This window comes from Hakea prostrata, chromosome 2 (assembly GCF_041222555.1).
Source record: "Hakea prostrata isolate BN-2017 chromosome 2, UWA_Hpros_2, whole genome shotgun sequence".
Taxonomy (NCBI): domain Eukaryota; kingdom Viridiplantae; phylum Streptophyta; class Magnoliopsida; order Proteales; family Proteaceae; genus Hakea; species Hakea prostrata.
The window spans coordinates 33,366,428-33,387,871 of NC_142601.1; the positions used below are offsets into that span (position 1 = coordinate 33,366,428).

General features: G+C 41.9%; 1 protein-coding gene across 2 annotated transcripts in view; it reads left to right on the top strand.

Annotated features, from left to right (window-relative positions):
* The window catches only part of LOC149024235 (Sodium Bile acid symporter family), a 146,537-nt gene that overhangs the window by 113,642 nt on the left and 11,451 nt on the right, over positions 1-21,444 (top strand). Inside the window, exon 15 of one of the 2 annotated variants that reach the window (XR_016171612.1) lies at positions 1,449-1,806. The exons of the other annotated variant lie outside the window; for it this stretch is intronic. The gene's annotated coding sequence lies outside the window, so the exon portion shown is untranslated. Of the gene's footprint in view, positions 1-1,448; positions 1,807-21,444 lie in introns of those variants that run through there. 2 annotated transcript variants of the gene reach the window in all.

Consider the following 21,444-nt stretch of genomic DNA (forward strand, 5'->3'; position numbering starts at 1 on the left):
TTGTACCCTTTTGAACCATCGAATTCGGCTCTGGATTCTCAAAATTCGGATTCTTGCAGGCCACTGTCTGCATTGGTCGACTGGTCCAGCAGACCAATCAATCGACCAATGAGTACAACAACCTCAATCTTGGTTTGTTTTGATTGATTTATGATCTTTTCCTTTATGCATCTTTCCTAACATGTTGTGTGCACTTATCTAGGACTGTCTTCTCAGGTTTAGTCAAGATCATACTTAATTCTTTAAGATCCTATCCAAGTTAGAAGGTAAGGACAGTTAATTCCTTAACTGCATAGATTACTTGTTCTCTGGTTTCTACTTTATGAAACTATGAGATTACCTACTATTATTGTATTTTAATTCTGATCTCCTACTGTGGGAACAGTAGCACTTGTTTATATCATCTTTTTCATTATTTATGTTATATGAATTACTTATTCTTGCTTAATCTGATGTCACTTTTACATTCTCTTTTATATGATGAACTACTGGTTGTGCATGTCATGACTGATCTGGGAATGTGTTTGCTTAAGTTTGGTTTGGGATTGGGGAGTATCCTTTTGATGCTTCTGTCCTTGGACATCGGAGGGAATAGTATGGGATGTTCTCCGAAAATGCCCATCGACGCTTTCCCGAATCAATGGTTGTCATACCTAGGGATGTCTAGTAGTGTTTGACTAGGATACACCCTTGTTATATCAAACCTGATTCGAAAGGGTATTGAGACTGAACGACTCGTGGTAGCAATGAGGATTCACGGGCGCTCAAGACCGGTGAGTTATATCCGTGAGAGGATGGGAATCACATTGTGGGGACCATTTATTGGAGGGTTGCATATGGCTAGACTTGGGCTCATGGGCGCTCGAGACCGGTGAGTTATATCCGTGAGGTGACATGAGAGCTTCCCGTTTACCATATGTGGATAACCAATAGGGTTGATGAGTTCGGTGAGTAATATCCGTGACTCTAGTGTGAAGGATACCGGAAAGGATCCCGAGAGGGGAGGAATGGAAGTATCTGGAACTGACTTGATGTAACTGAGTAGATGACTTGCATTGGGCTAGGCTTTTCCCTGACATGCGCCAGTACTTATGCCAAACGGTTGTGAGAGAGTGTGTTGACTTAACCCCTACCATGGTTTGTCCGAGAGGGATGCAGGACCCATTACCAACCGGCTGCCCAAGATACCTTAAATGGTTGAGGGAACCCAAGATATCTTATATGGTTGAGGGTGTGAGCGGACTTTCCTTAAGAAGTACGGTGCTATGACTTAAAGCATGTCTGCCATAGAGACCAGCATACATAGAGTTAGATGCATTCACACTTTATCTGTTTCATACTGGTTTGCATCATGTTATGTTTTGCCACTTGTTATCAATGATATTATGGATTAACTACCTTACTAAGTTTCTTCGAAACTCATTCCTTTTTGTGCATTCTTTGTTTAGATTATCCTACAGGTACAGATTATTATGACGAGCAGTACAGTGAAGCGCAAGCCAATGAAGCGTATTACACGCAAGGTGTTGGCGACGATCAAGATTACTCTGATGATCCCCCAGCGGATCAAGCTGCGTACTACTTTTGAAAACAACATAGAGTTAGAACGGATTCATTGGATTGACGAAGTCCATACTTATGAAGACGTTATCTATAAACTTAAAGACGCTTGATCTTAGTTTATTTCTTAGTACATTTGTTTCAGTTGTAATTCCTTTTGACTTTCATACTACGTTCCACTATTTTTGGTGAAGTGAGTTTCCGCCTCACTTTACTCCTTTTTGATATCATTGGATATCTAGTATCTTTCCGCACTCTGATTATACTGATTATTCATTTTTGTTTTGAACCTTGTTTATAATATTAAAACTTGATTTATTTCCTGTTTATGATTATGTTATTGTATATGTGGGAGGATGATTTTCCTCGATACTTGATCTTCGGGGCTGTGGATCACACTCTCGGGTATGCCAGTTAGGGTACCGGCTGGGAGGATGTGACAGAATGGTATCAGAGCCCAAAGTCCAAGGAAATCCTAACCACAGAAAACAGTAACAGAACATTCCTGAGTCATAGATCCAGAAGTGACTCATCTACTCTTAGAAGTGAATAATAGAACACTTGGACTAGAAACTATTAATGAAGCATAACTGAATACTTCTGAATAATGCACAATAATTATACTTAAACAATTGTCACTTAATGCAATAAAAGAAAAGTGCATAATACACAATAATAAAGTGAAACAAAGAGAACTTCATTAACTTTAAGAAAAGTTTTACAACTACTACATCTGAAAATCATAAAAGAAAATCCTAGTACAGTCTATCTAGGTGATCTCCTCTGATCTCTATAAGCTCGGAACTCCTCTGAAAGCTGAGTCACCTGATACTCTATCCTATCCTGTCGTGACTCCATCCTCTCATATAGCTGCTCCTGTCTGACCTCCATCCTCTCCAGCATGGAAGTCATCGATCTCATCTGTGCATTGAGATTCGAAGTCTTTGGAACCGCATGAGAAGGACCACCTGTCTCGAAGTGCGAGGAAGGGAAATCGTGATGCTCCGGCACTGTCTCGTGCATCTCAGTATCATCTCCGGCCTAATCATCATCACTGTCAGGACCGATATCTTCTCCACCATCGTCTGACTCTTGCTCATCCTCTGTCTCATCATCCTCCTCACCCTCTGGACCAGGAGATCTCACTATCTGTGTCAGTCCCATCTGACGTACCATCCTAGTCCCCATGACGCATCCTTGTGGACCAGTGTCCACTGGTGTATCCTCGAAACTGACCCCGAAATGCCTGAAGATCAAAGTCAGTAACTTCCCATAGCAAAGATTCCGCATGTTAGGCCGCAGAACCAGATCCAGCATGACCTGCTGTATGATGTAGGAAAGGACAATCTCGAAGCCCATGTAAATCCGGTAGATGACTATGGCCTCCATCACTGTAATCCTATGGTGATGTCCAGCCTTCGGCATGACGTTTCGATCGACGATGCGACCGATAACTCGTGCAGAATCTATCATCTGTCCGCTGTTCCTAGGAGTGAAGCACCGGCGGCTGTCCCATAGTGTGTTGCATATCTCGCGCAACTCGTATGGCATCAAGTAGCTATCTATATCTGCTCCTGCAGGTATCCATACGCACTGATCTGGGTAGTGAGGGATTCTGACCGGCCCACGGGTCGCTCGAGCCCTAAGTGCTCGGGACTTGGAAATCAGAAGCGACTCCCAATTGATTGTAAATTAGATCAAAGGAGAATATAGCACGAAGGACGATCAGATGGCAAAATACCTCGAGAAGGTTGGGTAGTATCAGGCAAAATTTGATCGGGTCATTTTAAGACAAATACCCCGAAAGCAAAACGAAGAAGCCGATGAACTGTCCCAACTATCTACAGCCAAATACAAAACGCTTTGTTGGTGCAACCTCAGGGGGGGTCCTTCTTGGTTGCAACTAGTGCAATATCCCTATTTTGCGGTTTATGCAGAAATACAATGTAAATTGAAAATTCAAATGAATTAGACAATTTCAGGCAACCACAACACGAGATTTATAGTGGTTCGACTATACAAGTCTACGTCCACTCCTCTCTTGGCCTCAAGAGAGTATTCCACTATTGATTCTCTTTCAATACAATGGATAGAGATCAAACCCTTACAATAATCTTTGTTACAGGGCAAGAGAACCCTTTACAATCTTTGTTTAGCAAGCAGGGCAAGAGCACCCCTTAACAATCTTTTTTTATGGGCAAGAGCACCCAAGCAATCTTTGTTCACGGGCAAGAGCAACCAATGACCAATTCTAATCTACCAACCTAGACTAGAATTGAAACAGTTATAAAGGAAGGATGTTACCTTACAAGAGGTGTGACACTTTACCTCTTGTGTGAAAGGAAGGATGTTACCTTACAAGAGGTGTGACACTTTACCTCTTGTGTGAATGTGATGCAATGTGAGTTGTATGCTCAAATGGAAATGTATGCACCACCGACGCCTTTAATCACCTCAAGCTTGGCTTCCACAGGCTTGCTTAATACCTTGGAATGTTCTTCAAGGTTGGGGAGAAGGTGAAAGGCAAAGCACAAGGCTTTCTTGCAATTTGAGAGCTTAGGATCACTTGGGGAGTGGGTGATCAAGTGTGAATGTTCTTACTCTCAAATGAGGTGAATTGGGCTTATATAGAGCACCTTTGAGTGCCTAAAGCAAATCCCCAACGGATAGAAAACGGACATAATTTTTGTCTTGTTTTTAGCCCAGACGGTCAATCGTCTGGAAAAGATCCGTTAAACTAGCCATTGTAGGCATTTTTTTAACCCAGACGGAATTCCGTCTCAAACGGTCAGCCGTCTGCCAGACGGTCATCCGTCTAGAAAAGAGCCGTTGCAAACTAGCCCTTATTGGCTAAGTCAGGGCCAGACGGTCGTCCGTCTGGCTTGACTAGCCCAGACGGAAATTCCGTCTGCCCATTTGGCTTTCTGTTTCTGAAAAAATCAGAAACACAAACCAGATATGCTCAGACGGCTGACTGTCCGAGCTCTGGTTTGTTGAATTAAGTTGGGGCTGAGACATGGCTTTGGTTTTTGGACTTTTTTGTCAACCCTAAGCATTGTACGCCTCACTAACATGTCCTAGGTCACTCTAATAATATGAATTACATATAATTGATGCATTTACATGAATGTGTATGCGAGAGTGTCCTAAGCCCTAATTCAGCCTAAGTCTTGATCTTCCACTTGATCTTCCACTTGATTTTGTGCAACGGTCTTCATGTCCATCTTGGCATGGTCATCTTGACTTAGACTTCATGTCCATCTTCATGTCTATCTTGGCATGATCTTGTCTTTGACTTGAACATATGGCTTTGACTTGAAGTTGATCCACTTGTTCTGATCTTGAACTAAAACATCATAACTCAATATAGTCATTAGTAATTCATGCTTATTATCATCAAAACCAATAGAGGCTGATGTGGCAAATGCTGACATGGCATTTCCCAACAATCTCCCCTTTTTTGATGATGATAAACACATAAATGATTGGAAAATATGAATGATAATTAATAGCAAATAAACAGTCATTCATATGCATGTTATTTACATGTTTTTCCATGGTGAATTCTAATTCATGTTTGTTATCATCAAAACATGGTGAATTCAAGTTTTATGTTTGTTATCATCAAAACCAATGGAGGCCAATGTGGCAAAATGCTGACATGGCCTTTTCTATTTTCCAATCATTCATGTGTTTATCATCATCAAAAAGGGGGAGATTGTTGGGAAATGTCATGTCAGCATTTGTCACATCAGCCTCTATTGGTTTTGATGATAATAAGCATGAATTATTAATGGCTATATTGAGTTATGATGTTTTAGTTCAAGATCAGAACAAGTGGACCAACTCTAAGTCAAAGCCATATGCTCAAATCAAAGCCAAGATCATGCCAAGATGGACATGTAGATAGACATGAAGTCTAAGTCAAGATGACCATGCCAAGATGGTAATGAAGACTGTTGCACAAAATCAAGTCGAAGATCAAAACTTAAGTTGAATTAGGGCTTAGGACACTCTCGCATACACATTCATGTAAATGCATCAATTATATGTAATTCATATTACTAGAGTGACCTAGGACATGTTAGTGAGGTGTACAATGCTTAAGGTTGACAAAAAAGTCCAAAAACCCAAGCCATGTCCCAGCCCCAATTTAATTCAGCAAAACAGAGCTCAGACGGTCAGCCATCTGAGCAAATGGCTGACCGTCTGGTTTGTGTTTCTGATTTTTTTAGAAATAGAAAGCCAGACAGAATTTCCGTCTAGGCTAATCAAGCCAGACGGACGACCGTCTGGCAGATAGCTGACCGTGTCGCCCTGACTTAGCCAATAACAGCTAGTTTGCAACGGCACTTTTCCAGACGGCTGACCGTTTGAGACGAAATTCCGTCTAGGTTAAAAAATGGCTACAACGGCTAGTTTAACGGATCTTTTCCAGACGGCTGACCGTCTGGGCTAAAAACAGGACAAAAATTTTGTCCGTTTTCTATCCGTTGGGGATTGGCTTTAGGCACTCAAAGGTGCTCTATATAAGCCCAATTCACCTCATTTGAGAGCAAGAATATTCACACTTGATCACACACTCCCCAAGTGATCCTAAGCTCTCAAATTGCAAGAAAGCCTTGTGCTTTGCCTGTCACCTTCTCCCCAACCTTGAAGAACATTCCAAGGTATTAAGCAAGCTTGTGGAAGCCAAGCTTGAGGTGATTAAAGGCGTCGGTGGTGCATACATTTCCATTTGAGCATACAACTCACATTGCATCACATTCACACAAGAGGTAAAGTGTCACACCTCTTGTAAGGTAACATCCTTCCTTTTCTTCCTCCTCACTTGTGTTGTAGGATATTTTAGCAATATTCGGAAAATGCCATGTCAGCATTTTGCCACATTGGCCTCCATTGGTTTTGATGATAACAAACATGAATTAGAATTCACCATGTGATGTGGAGAAAATATGATCGAACTTGGTTCATACTTGGTTTGACCTTCGACTCCGGTCGGGACAAAAGGAATCGACTCATTTCCGAGCGACCCAGGTCCAGGAGATAGCTTGCTGAGGAAGAAAACTATATCAGGAACAAGCACGCCCTAATTCGACTTATGGATTAGGTTAATTACCCTAATGATGGCAGACACAACTTGGCGGCTGTCACTTATCACTATTGAAGGGATAATCATCAGATAACCGTGAGGTTATCTCAGGAGTCCTCTACTAGTTCAAACTAGTAGAAGTCTATCACTCAACAGATCTAAATGTTAGAATCCAACGACTATCCGAAGAAGGCTCAAATACATCCAACGAAGAAGATTCGAAGGTACACTCTATATAAACACCACTTACCAACAAGGTAAGGGAACAGATCCATACACACACATTTGGACGTAAACACTCAGATGCTTATGATCTAAATCGTTTTCCAGTTATTCATTCCTTAGCTCGTGCTTTCTAACAGAGCCGTTTGTGATTAAGTTCATCGACTGACTTAGCCTTCGGAGGTGGACTCCCAACCCTAGCGGTCGGGCCACATCTGACACTTTCGTTTTGCAGGTCATTCTAAGGAGATCTAATGGTTGAGCAAATTTTGGACGCATCATTTGGCGCCGTCTTTGGGAAATCGATTCAGAAAGCTATGGTGACTAGATCAGCAGCAGCAGCCGCTGCACAACGCGATATTGGTGTCTAAATCACTGGAGTAAATAATCCAGATATTCCTCAGGGAAGTTTACCACCTCTCGAAGTAGATGGCGGTCATGGGGGACAATCCTTCAGAAACACTCCAAAATCAATTGGATCAATTGAAAGTCCAACTTTTGGACGTAAGTCAAGCACTCCGCGTGCTAACTAGACGAGTGGTATTACCACAAGAACATGATCATCGCGATGTAGGGAGGCATGTATTGCCTTGGGATTAGAGATTGACTGAAGATCAGAATATCAGTCAGAACTTTCGTGAAGGTGACCGAGTGCCTAGGAGAGTCGACGATCTACCTAGGCGAGACGATCGGTTTGACGGGCTGCAAGGAAGTACAACCGATTCGAATACAAGGTTGGTTACAGGAGTGAGAACTCACTCACCAACTGTTAGACAAACTGTTCGTGATGAGCGAGCTGTTCATAATGAGCGAGCTGTTCGTGATGAGCGAGTTGTTCGTGATGAGCGGGCTTTTTGTGACGATCGGAATGATCGTGATGATCGAGTAGTTCATGATGATCATTTTGTTCGGGGTTGTGATCATGTTGCAGAAGATCATCCAACACATATTGGTCAAGAGTTGGCCAATATTAATCAGAAGCTGGGACAACTGGCTTGAGGAAGGATAACTGATGATATTTACTCAGTTATTCGAAAGACCCCTTTTGCCGAGCCAATTGCGGGATACCAGTTTCCCCACAATTTCCGCTTGCCAACTTTTTCTACATTCGATGGCTCTAGGGATCCAATGGCCCACATCAGTTATTATCAGCTGACTATGGCAGTTGCAGGTAATTCTGATGAAATTCTTTGCAGAGTTTTTGGTTCATCTTTAAACGGAGCGGCGCAAAAATGGTTCTCGAACCTCCCGTCGGGAAGGATCGTGAACTTCGATGAGTTGGCGCGCAAATTCATAGGACGATTCCAGAGTGGAATCCATATCAAGAAGATAGAGGAAACCTTGTTTACTATTAGACAAAGAAATAGCGAATCAATCAGAGAGTATCTGAAAAGATTCAATAGAGTTACAATGGAGATAGAGAATCTAGATGAGCAAGTAGCTAAAACTGCTTTGTTCACTGGACTCACTAACCGAAGACTCTTGGAGTTATTATTTCAAGATATGCCTACAACTTATGCTGAATTGGTACAGAGATGCCAAAAGCAGGCTGAAGTCACGAAAATCTTAGATGCGTGCCAAGGGGACAATAAAGCTTCAACCAAAGAACAAAAGGCTCCTAAGAACAGGCAGAAGCCAAAGCAGAATGTTCGTGATCGAGTTGGAAAGTCTCAGGCATGGCGGCAGAGATCTCCCGGTAAAAGTGAGTATACTCCATTAAATACTCCTCGGGCTGATATTTTGAATATCATTAAGAAGCGAAATATTTTGAAGTGGCCTCCAAAGATTCCTTTAAAGCTTGAAGAGCAACAGGATCGAGAAAAATATTGTCGTTTCCACAAGGATTACGGTCATTATACCAATGATTGCCGTCATTTGAAGGCGGATATTTGAGAGATTAATATCTTAGGGACATTTGTCCAATTTTGTTAATAGAAGAAGAGAGGAGCCACGTGAGGCGAGCCCCAAAAGAGATCGTTCGGATAGTCCCGAACAACTGAAGGAGGCTCCGATGTCTAAAAAGGGTAAGGAGGTGATTGATGCTACTCGGTCACCGATCCTTACAATATTCGGAGGCCCAGAACCCCAATCACTCCGGAGGTTGAAAACAAAATCTAAATTTGTTGGAACCGGAGAAACGCAGAAGCATAAGAGGCCAAATGGAGAAGATTCTATCACCTTTGGCGAAGAAGATGAGAGAGGCGTTTGTTTACCTCATGATGATGCCATAGTCATCAAGGTAGAAATCGCGCGCTGAGAAATACATAGAGTTCTAGTTGATACAGGGTCTACTGTGGACCTAATATCTTATGAGGTGTATCAAAAGCTTAAGGTGGATAAGGACTTGATGGAGCCATCATCCACACATTTATATGGCTTTGCAGGATCGTCTGCAATAGCAGAGGGATCTGTCCAGTTGGACCTATCGATTGGGAGTTTTCTCAAGGAAGCTACCGTCCGAATAAATTTTTTGGTGGTTCGGGAACTTCTAGCTTACAATGTTATCCTTGGGCGGCCATCTTTGTCCAAGCTAGGTGCTATTGTTTCTACGAAGCACCTGAAGATAAAATCCCCGACTGAGATGGGAATTGGTCAAGTTCATCGACCCAGAGGATCTCTAGGCAATGCTATGTTGCCTATTTGAAAGACAAGGAGGGCCCAAGGAAGGTGACTGCCCTACCAATAGAAGTACGGGATGATCGGGAAGAAGCAGAAATGCAAAGGCCCGAGCCGGTAGAAAAGCTAGAGCACATCCAGTTGTTTACTGATAATACAGAAAGGATTACTTACATCGGATCTGGAGCAGTGGAAGAGTTCAAAGAAGAGTTGAAGTCTTTTCTTCAACAAAATAATGATGTATTCGCATGGTCTGCTGAAGACATGCCAGGAATCGACCGAAATGTTGCAGAGCATAAACTTTGGATAGATCCAAAGGTGAAGCCAGTTATCCAAAAAAGGAGAAATTTCTCTATAGAAAAGTACGAAGCCGTTCGGGGCAAAGTCGAAAAACTGAAGAATTCTGGTTTCATAGAACCAATTGAATGCCCAACTTGGTTAGCCAAAGTGGTAATGGTTAAGAAGGCGAATGAGAAGTGGAGGATGTGTACAGACTACACCGACCTCAATAAAGCTTGTCCTAAGGATTGCTATCCGTTGCCCAGGATTGACCTCTTGATAGATGCAACTGCTAGATATGAAACCTTGAGTTTCATGGATGCCTACTCGGGGTATAACCAAATCCTCATGAATAAGGAGGATGAAAAATTTTCGGCTTTCATGATTGATCGTGAAAGCTTCTATTATAAAGTCATGCCGTTTGGCCTGAAAAATGCAGGAGCTACATATCAGAGGGCCGTCAACAAGATATTCAAAGACCTAATCAGGAAAAATGTCGAGGCTTATGTTGACGATATGCTGGTAAAAAGCACTGCAAGGGCAAAGCATATCGCAGATTTTAACAGAAGTATTCGCAGTACTGCGAAAATATCAAATGAAGCTAAATCCGGATAAATGCGCCTTTGGAGTATCTTCATGCAAATTCTTGGGCTTCATGGTGTCACAAAAAGGTATTGAGGCTAATCTAGCCAAAACACAAGCTTTAATTGATATGGAAGCCCCAAAAACTGTTCGGGATGTACAGTGCTTGACGGGGAGGATTGCTGCTCTGAACCGTTTCATCTCAAAATTTGGAGAAAAGTGTCTACCATTTTTTAAGGCACTTAAAGATTTGAGGGGAAGCAAGGAAGCGAATTGGACTGAAGAGTGCCAGAGAGCTCTCAAGGAATTAAAGGAAACACTAGGAAGACCACTACTTTTATCCTGACCCGAAAGGGGAGAAGTTTTCCGGCTATATTTAGCAACATCCCTTTCAGCGGTCAGTGCAGTACTCGTTCGGGAGAAGGATAAAAAGCAACGGCCAATTTATTATGTCAGCCACGTTCTACTTGATGCGGAGATGCAGTATTCTCAGATCGAGAAGCAGGCTCTAGCTCTCATGACAGCAGCTAGGAAGCTACGGCCATACTTTCAGGCTCACTTGATAGAGGTATTTACAACTTTCCCTCTTAGTAAAGTTCTTCGTAAACCTGATTTGTCTGGAAGGATGGTGGCTTGGTCGGTTGAACTCAGTGAGTTTCAAGTGAGCTTTAGGCCTAGAACGGCAATTAAAGCTCAGGCACTGGCCGATTTTGTAGTAGAAACTACTGCACCAATGGAGAACATTGTTGAAGAGCCCACTATACCAACCATTTGGGAAGTATATGTGGACGGTTCGAGTAATAAAGACAGGGCAGGAGCTAGAATTCTTTTGAAGAGTTCAACAGGATTTATCATTCGATATGCATTGAGATTTGCATTCGAAGCTAGCAATAATGAAGTAGAATATGAAGCCCTGATAGTTGGACTCAGATTGTCAAAAGCATTGGCAGTAGCAGATGTAACTATTTATAGTAATTCTCAGCTTATTGTCAATCAAGTTCAGGGTGAGTATGGTATTAAAGAACCACGCTTGTAGAAATATCGAGAGATTGTGCAAGCATTGCAAACAGAATTCACGAATTTGAAGGTATGTCAGATTCCAAGGACAGAAAACACAGTGGCAGATGAGCTATCCCGATTAGCCAATGCCAAAGAAAAAAATTTAGACCCTTCGATTTACATTGAAGAGATAACATTTCCGAGTTATCACGAGAAAGAAATTTCTTACATTGAAGCAGAGTGTTGCTGGATGGATCCAATAGTGGAATACCTGAGAGATGATAAACTACCAGAGGATCCAAAAGAGGGAGATTAGTCAGAGTACGATCCGCGAGGTTTATTATGCAAAACGGAAGGTTGTACAGAAGATCTTATTCTGGACCCCTTCTGAGATGTTTAGGACCCGAAGGAGCGGAGTCGGCTCTAGCTGAAGTACATGAAGGGATTTGTGGCGCTCACATGGGTGGACGAGCCCTGGCCCACAAAATCTTAAGACTTAGGTTATATTGGCCCAAGATCCAACAAGCTGCTATGGAATATGTTTGCCGGTGTAGCAATTGTCCAGTCCATGCTACAGTATCCAAACGCCCAGCGGAAACCATGACATCAATTCTAGATCCCATCCCTTTTGCGATGTGGGGAATCGATATCATGGGTAATTCACCAAGGCGTCAGGCGGAAGAGAATATCTGATAGTAGCAATTGACTATTTCACTAAATGGGTTGAGGCCAGTGCCTTGGCAACAATCACTGAAAGAAAGGTGGAGAAGTTTATACTTGAGTCAATCATATATCGCTTCGGAATGCCGAAGATAATCGTTACTGATCATGGTACCCAATTTGACTGTCCACAATTCAAGCAATTATGTGGAACTTACATGATCGAGCATCGTATGTCATTAGTGGCATACCCCCAGAGTAATGGACAAGTAGAGGTTACTAACCGAATGCTACTTGAGGGAATAAAGAGAAGACTTGAGGCCGATAAAGCCTTATGGGTTGAAGAACTGCATAATGTACCGTGGGCCTACCGAACTACAGTTCAAACACCCACAAGAGAAACTCCATTTAGGTTGGCTTATGGATCTGATGCATTGGCACCTGTGGAAGTAATGGCGGGAACATTACGGGACAGAGAGTTCGAAGAAAAGACGAACGAGCAAGGACTGCTTGACAGTCTTGATTTGTTGGATGAAGTTCGGGCAAAAGCAATAGCACGAACTCAACATTATCAACGGAGAATAGCGTCACACTATAATACCGAGTAAGGAATCGTCAGTACTTGGCAGGGGATTTGGTATTGAGAAATACCTTAGCTTCAAATCCATGCCATCAAAGAAAATTGGACCTTCTTGGGAAGGACCATATATGGTTATAAAACCAGTCAGTTCGGGAGCTTACAAGCTGAAGAACATGACAACCTAGAAAGAGTTGGATCGTTCGTGGAATGCCAGGCATCTGAAAAAGAATTTTCCTTGAAGATTATCAATTTTGTTCATGATGTAAGAAATTTCAACTCAATCAATGCAATTTTTGGTTTTCAACAACTATCTTTTGATTGGGGGGCATCATACACCACACTCAAGAATAGATCCAGCCACAAGGCATCAGATGAAAATCCGAGTGAGTCCCTTCACGTACTTATTGTATTTTTTTCGGAATTTCTTAAGTCAAGGCATCCGATGAAAATCCGAGTGAGTTCCTTCCACAAGGCGTCGGTTTAACACCCGAGTAAGTTCCTTATTAGACTTATTGAATCCGGAATATCTCTAAGTAAAGGCATCGGTTTAAAACCCGAGTGAGTTCCTTCTACAAGGCATTGGTATAAAACCCGAGTGAGTTCCTTCTCAGACTTATTGAATTTCTCCGGAAATCTTTAAGTAAAGGCATCGGTTTAAAACCCGAGTGAGTTCCTTCTACAAGGCATCGGTTTAAAATCTGCGTGATTTCCTTCTCAGACTTATTGAATTTCTCCGGAAATCTTTTAAAACCCGAGTGAGTTCCTTCTCAGACCTATTGAATTTCTCCGGAAATCTCTAAGTAAAGGCATTATAAGACCTACTAAAACAATGACTCAAACGACTAGCAAAGTTCAAAGATGAAGTTCATTTCTTTACTTCTTAAAACGACTAGAAGAGGCCAACCTTTACAACCAGCATATATACAAACAAATGTTGGGGTACAATTTTCATTCGGTCAAATGAGAAAGACATCATCAAGAAGTTACAAGATTGAAAGAACTTTGCCAGAAGTAATACAGAGTCAGGAAGCAACACAAATTCAGGAAGAAGAGGAACAGAGTCAGGAAAAAGCATGTTTATCAAAATCTTCTGCAATTCCATACTCTTTATCCAGCTTGACCAGAAGAAGTCTGATCTTTGGTGAAATCTGTACTCAGGCCAAGTTCTTCATAATTGAATCCTTGGAGAGGAGCATAAGGAGGGGAATCATCGAGATAATGCATGATATCCGGATCTGGAGGCACAGGGTCAATCTTATCCTTGGTCCAGTTAGGGGAAGGATGACCCAGCTTGGCAAACACTTTAGGATGGCAAATAGCACTGTAGGGAGTCGTATCAAAATGAGGATCTTTCCTTAATATCGATTCCCATACTTCGTTTTTGCCATCGCGGTATGCCTGCAAGTTATAAGCATTCAGCATGTCAACAAAGGGCTTACTGTGCAAGCTCTGCAAACGTTAGTTGGAAGGGATTCGGGCAAGGGAATGTTAGCTTGCCTTTGGGGTAACGCTTCATATCCTTTCGCCTCTAACCTTCCTACTTCTTGTTCCAGCCGCCGGATCTTCTCCCTGGCATCATCCAAATCCGAATGGAGACGCTCAATCCCAGAATTCTTCTCTCCTGCAACCTCCCAAGCTAATTTCCTAAGGCGAGCAATTTCAACGTCTTTCGCTTTGGAGTCTTCCCGAAGCCTGGAAACTTCATTACTCAGTTTATTGAGTCTAGAGGCTGCTTCCACTTGGTTGTGGAAGTTGCCAGTGAGACTCCTGCAAACAACTTCCGAGTTAGACAGCAGTAAAAGAATAATCTTTAGCATCAAAAGATAATGAAGAAAACTTACATCACCAATGATTTCATAAAGTCATCGTCTGGAAGTTTGGAAAGAACTCTGCTCTGGCTAGGCATTTGAGCAGCAGTGCACCACTCCAACACTTTGTCAAACTCGTTTGACACTAATTCAGACTTCCTCGAAGGAGGAGAAGGATGAGCTACATCAAGAGAAGGATGAGCTGCATCCTCCACCAACCGATGGCACTTTCTAGTGGCAAAATCCTTTGGCTCCAAAGAAGGAGAGGAAGAGGATGCCAAGCAAGCTCTAGAGTTGGAAATAGAATCAGCAATTGCTGGGACCACGCCTCCGTCAGATGCCAACATAGTTGCCTCAGATGTCCAAAGGGTCTCCGTCGAAGAATCCCGAATGGTTTCTCCAACAGTGGCATCAACAGCATAGGCAGCGACAAAAGGATCAAGATCTTCCTGGGAAGATCGAACGGTCTCATCAGGCGGAGGGAGTGAAGGAGAAGCGTCAGCAGAAACTGTGGGAATCTGATCTGAAGATTCACCAACAACAGTCTCCTTACGCTTAGAAGATTCATCAGATGCAATCACCTCTGGCGGCAACCTGCGTCAGAACTGGGATAGTCTTCTTGCAGGAATTCGCCCTAATAAAGCTCAAATCGATTTTGGGAGGCACAAGTACAGAAAAGGCAGTATCAGTACGAGAATCCAACAACATTCAGAAAAAGGGAAAACCCTAATTCTCAAATATCCATTAAGTGAACCCCAAGTATTTCTACTGTGAAGTTCACTCAGGGAGAAGGAGAAGAGATTCGTGACATTGGCAAAGTAAAAGCTTACTTGTTCAGATGCTGATCGAAAATATTGTTGGAATACGAAAAGTACGAACGTGGCAAAGGAAAACGGAATGTCGTTTTGTTTTGCAAATCTAACTTGCAGATAGCAAGGTAAATGAGAAATACCCTTGAGGAACTTAAATAGCCTCAGGGAGTGAGACAAAGGTTAAGAGCCAAAGGCAACTGAAGGACCGGATCGAAGAAACGCTTTGAGTTCTTCAAAAAGTAAGATCGACGGTCAGAGGAAAACCACGTGGAAGTATGCATCTGATATGAGAATACCTCCAACCGTCGCGCCACCACTTAAATGATATTTATATTTCCAACTCGTTGGGAGAAGTGAGTGGTACACAAAGGCAGTGAAACGTTTGGACTTCATAATAAATGAAGGAACAATTGAGAGTATGAAAAAGCTAGAAGCTGAAACATCTCTCCCGAATGCCTCTTCATGATATCCCAAAGGTCATCCCTCGTCAAGATACAAGGAGTTAAGTGATAAGTGATAAGTTATATCATTTATATTTTATTTCCAAGACAAGCTTTTGGAGGTAGGATGAGGAAATATTTAGGCAATCATTGGAAAAGTTCTATTTTCATTGATTATGGAGGGTCAAGCTTTACAAAAAAAAAAAAAAAAAAGAAAAAACCCTTGACTCCCTAGGACTCTTCTTCATTATTGACTGAGGAGTCTTTCTCAGGATCGTCTTCATCAGTCTTCTTTTCAGAAGCAGGCTGTGAAGTTTCTTCTTGAAGGGGTGGGGAGTCAGCAAGATATTCCTCATAATTCGGGTCAGTTGGAAAAGGATCATCTTCTCCCAAAGCCCAGTCTGGAAAGGCCAACTTAAGCTTCCCAAAGATTTCTTTGTGACACACCTCACGAAATGGAGTTGTGTCAAAGGAAGGGTCTAACACGAGGATCTTTTCCCAAACATCATTCTGCCCCACACGGTAAGCTTGAAGGTTGAAGGCGCCTAGCAGTTTAGAGAAAGGAACGCTGTTCAGATATTTCCGAACACAATCCCTTCGAAGCTTTGGTTTGATATGTTCGGGTTTGCTAGGAACTGCCAGCTGCAGTATACGTTCGTTCTCTATGGCTTTAAACTCCAGACTGTCACCGAACAGCGTAGCAGCTTTCTTCTGTTTCCTAGCCTCGCGCTCGGCAGCAACAGCGCGGGCCTTTGAAGAATTGAGGGCCTTTTTCAAGGAATTCATCTCCTCATCATGCTTTACCTTCAGCTCTTCGGCTGCTTGCCTTCACCGGTCTATTTCAGAATTGGCCTTCGCCAAATTCTCTTCACAGGACTGCAACAAGGAGCCATTGCAACCAACTCGGCTCAATGCCTCCATGTGTTCGTAAAAGCTCAACACGACATTCTTGGGGACAAGGAGATTATCAGAAGAACTCATAAGAAATTATGAAGAGCAATTAATGAAAGATTAGGAGGGACGGTACCTTGTGGAGTGATTTACAAGGGCATCATCGTCCAGGGCTTCAAAGGCCTAATGATCAGTAGGCAGAAGACCGAGAGAACTCCATTTTGCAGCTTTCTCAGGGTCTTGTGTTGCCCTATCAGTCTGCTTCAATGTCCATTGAGGCATGAAGATCTCCTCGCAATCTTCATTCTTTTTGGATTTTTTCTGGGAGGAAGCATCAACCGAATCGTGCTTCCTTTTAGTTCGAGCGGCAGAGGAGATACCAGACTCTTCCACCATTGGTTTTTTCCCTTTTCCCGAAGCATCAACCACGGGCTTCAAGTTCCTGATACCCTTGTAGGAAGGGTCGGGAGAGGGAACATAAACCACTTGTTCAGCAGTCAAAGCTCGAGGCGACCGTTGCTCAGCTGTCACAACGGCCCTAGCAGCCTTTACCTTGAAGATTTTCATGGTTCATTCTTGGTGGCACTGCAGAGAAGGACAAAAATCAGGATTGCAAAAAGACATATCATTCTTAGAAAATTGAAGGATGATAGTTAAGAAGCTCACGATGAGCCAGTCCCCAGTACTGGAGGATGGAGTTGTATTCCATCTCATATCCATGTATCTCTTGCTACCATGGAATTGATTTGATCTTCCTAACGTCCGTTTTGTCTTCTTTGGATAAGGGAAGAACCCGGTTACCCTTAGAGTATGAAGTATACTGTTTTCAGACGGTCGGGAAGTTGAGATCTGATTGAGGCGCTCGACAAAAAAAATATCGATGGCGCCATCCTTTGTGATTGGAAGGGCAAGTTCCTTTAGCAAGAATGCTGCCCCTCCAGTTAAGCTCAGTCTTATTGCGCTTGGAAAGCACAACCCAACCAGGAGGATGGGAGATAGAAAGAAGATGAAAATGCACGAAAAGAGCAAGAGAAGGCGTAATGCCAAGTTCAAAAAATAAACCCAAGAAGCCGACGATGAGATGCCAACAATTGGGAAGGAGCATTCCAGGGCAAATATCCCAGTGATTCAGAATGGCTACGAACAAAGGATTAAAGAAAGGAAAGCGAACCCCGCTTTCCAGGGCATCTATATATAGGGAAAATTCGCTTGGAAGGGCCCTCTCATCAGGGTTTGGAGCCCTAAGGTGATAAGAGGAAGGAAAATCGAAACCCTGAATGGCCGAAAGAAGAGTTTCCTCCTTATACAAGGAGGCAACAAAATCGGGTCTACCACTAGTTTTGGAAGTTCGTTTTGACTGCCCAGAGGACTTTGCAGTCACCCTAGGAGTCATGGATGGTCCAGGCTCAGGAAGGGCAGAGGAAGTTTCAGCTTTTCCTTCTAATCTCTTCTGGTTAACTTCTGCGAAGTCACGCTAGAGAGAAGTTAGGGTTTTATTTGTCCATTGATTACAAAAGAGCGTTAGAAAATCTTCAAACGGTAAGAAATAGGAAGTTCTTTTTGGTTTCTCTTTCCTTTTTCTAATTAGTTTGCTTCCAGATTTGCTCATAACTCAAATGGGGAATATGCTGTTTTTTCAGGTCCATACAGGAAGATGCATTTGAAGCTTGGAATTTCCACTGAAAATGCGTTTGAATCCTGAAGCACGACTACTATTGAAGAAATTTAAAAAAAAGGGAATTTCTTCGATCTGGATCCTCAAGTTTTTAAATTATTCTTCGATCTGAATCCTCAAGTTTTTAAATTATGTAAAAATTCAAATTAAAAAAAATAAAGGGCAAATTGGTCATAAAAGTGATAATTTGTCCTTAAATTGACTTTTGTCATAGTACAGGGGAGGTAGATGCAAAGTCTTAATTTTTTTGGACTAAAAATGACATAGACCAAACCTCAGGGGGTCCAGATGAAAATTACCCAAAAATAAATAGTATCCCAAAATGGAAATCTGAAAGGGCACTTTATGTTTTCAACATAAACACCTCCAAAGATATTTTCATTCCGTAAATTAGTCTAATTTGTCATTGAAAACTTTTAAAATAAATATTTTCAAAAAAAATCCCCGATTTTTTTTCAAACTTTTAAAGATATTTATTCTCTCTTTGTTCCTCTGAAACCCTACTGTCCTCCATTGCTAAAGTCTTAGTACGGTACAAAAAGAAAAAGAAAAACCTGGAGACAGGAAGTTAACTTTGCAAAGAGATCAGTAAACTTACTGATTCAATAAGGCAAAAAGCTTCAGAACGAGAAGGCGCGAAGGAGACGACGAGGTTTCAAAATTCCAAGACAAGAAGAATGAAACCTACGAAGACAACGAACCGCTTTTAAGCACCCGCACGTGTGTTCGAGGACGTGAACGATCGAGATTGATTCAGCATCGACGATCGAGATTTAAAGACGGTTTGAAAGTTTGAACTCACGAATCCAAAACAGGCGTTCAAAAACCGTCGCTTGGGTTACGTGAGCCACGATAGTTCGACTGCAAAAGGACGTGTGGCATTGCCCTCACAACGCTCAAGGAGAAAGTGACCACCACATTAAATGTGATATGACATTTAGTGGGATATGCAAAGACTATTGCTTGACGAGGAACCCAGTTAAAAACAAAGCCCTTGGGATTGACCGAACGCTTGGTCTGGGGGGCTCGTGATGTGGAGAAAATATGATCTAACCTGGTTCATATTTGGTTTGACCTTCGACTCCGGTCGGGACGAAAGGAATAGTCTCGCTTCCGAGCGAGCCTGGTTCAGGAGATAGCTTGCTGAGGAAGAAAACTATATCAACAACAAGCACGCCCTAATCCGACTTATGGATTAGGTTAATTACCCTAATGATGGCAGACACAACTTGGCGGTTGTCACTTATCACTATTGAAGGGATAATCATCAGATAACCATGAGGTTATCTCAGGAGCCCTCTACTAGTTCAAACTAGTAGAAGTCTATCGCTCAACGGATCTAACTGTTAGAATCCAACGACTATCCGAAGAAGGCTCAAATACATCCAACGAAGAAGATTCGAAGGTACACTCTATATAAACACCACTTACCAACAAGGTAAGGGGACTAGATCCATACACACACATTTGGACGTAAACACTCAAATGCTTTTGATCTAAATCGTTTTCCAGTTATTCATTCCTTAGCTCTGTGCTTCTAACAGAGCCGTTTGTGATTAAGTTCATCGATTGACTTAGCCTTCGGAGGTGGATTCCCGACCCCAGCGGTCGGGCCACATCTGACACTTTCGTTTTGCAGGTCATTCTAAGGAGATCTAAGGGCTGAGCAGATTTTGGACCCATCACCATGGAAAAACATGTAAATAACATGCATATGAATGAGTGTTTATTTGCTATTAATTATCATTCATATTTTCCAATCATTCATGTGTTTATCATCATAAAAAAGGGAGAGATTGTTGGGAAATGCCATGTCAGCATTTGCCACATCAGCCTCTGTTGGTTTTAATGATAATTAATAGCAAATAAACACTCATTCATATGCATGTTATTTACATGTTTTTCCATGGTGAATTCTAATTCATGTTTGTTATCATCAAAACATGGTAAATTCAAGTTTCATGTTTGTTATCATCAAAACCAATGGAGGCCAATGTGGCAAAATGCTAAAATGTCATTTTCCAACAATCTCCCCCTTTTTGACGATGACAAACACATGAATGAGGGAAAATATGAATGATCATTAATAGCAGTCGATGCTCATTCATATGTATGTTATGACATGTTTTCCCTATGAATTATTATCTAATTCATTCATGTGGTTTTCTCCCCCTTTTGTCATCAACAAACAATATGGGAGCTTATGAATTATCTAATTCAAAATTATATAATTTATACAATTTTCTCCCCCTTTTGTTATCAACGAAATATAGGAGATGCTTCTCCGCAAATAACTCTCCCCCTTTGTTACCAACAAAAACAATGCATGAAATGCTCTCCCTCAATTAAGTCTCCCTTTGTCATTGACAAAAGTGGGAAAAGCATGAAGTGCTTCCCCTCAAATAATTTTCCCTTCTTAACTTATGCTTCCCCTGAATTAATGCATAAGTTAACAACTTCTCTCCCTCACATATGCACTCTCCCCCTATATGAATGCATAAAAGGAAAGAGAATGACATACTCTTTCTTAATACCCTTTTTCAGGGTCCTTAATAACTTTGAACAATACTCCAAATGAGTTGTTCCTATCAATGTCATCTATTAATCCTTTATCATTATTGCTAATGGAATTAGGATTATGGGAAGAATTTACCTCAAGGTCTTCTTATTCTTCCATGGACTTTGCCATTAGAGCCAAGTTGATTCTTTCTTCATCGGTCTCCTCCTTTTCTTCATTCGGGCACTCGGATTTGATGCGACCCGGTTTCCTACATTTACAACAAGTAACATTATATACACAAGTTCTTTCCTTAGAAAGATTTTTACCTTTGTGTTCCTTTGAGGATTTTCCTTTGTGAGGATCCTTTCCTCTTTTCTTTTTGAGAAGTTTCTTGAATTCTTTGGCAATTTGGTAAAGCTCAATGTCCAAGTCTTCTCCTTCACTCTCACTTTCTTCTTCTTCCTTGGTGGCACTCTTTAGAGCTATGGACCTCTTCCTTCGATCCTGTTGCATGCTTGCTTGCTTGTCTTCTTCAAGCTCCGCTTCATGAGCTAGCTAAGATCCCATTAGCTCATCAATGGTAATTTTAGACAAATTCCCCGCTTCTTGAATTGTTGTCCTTTTAGGTCTCCATGAGGGTGGAAGAGCTCTCAGAATTCTTCTAGTCACGTCCTCTTTTGCCAATTCTTTTCCAAGGCTATAAAACTTGTTCACAATGTTAGTAAATC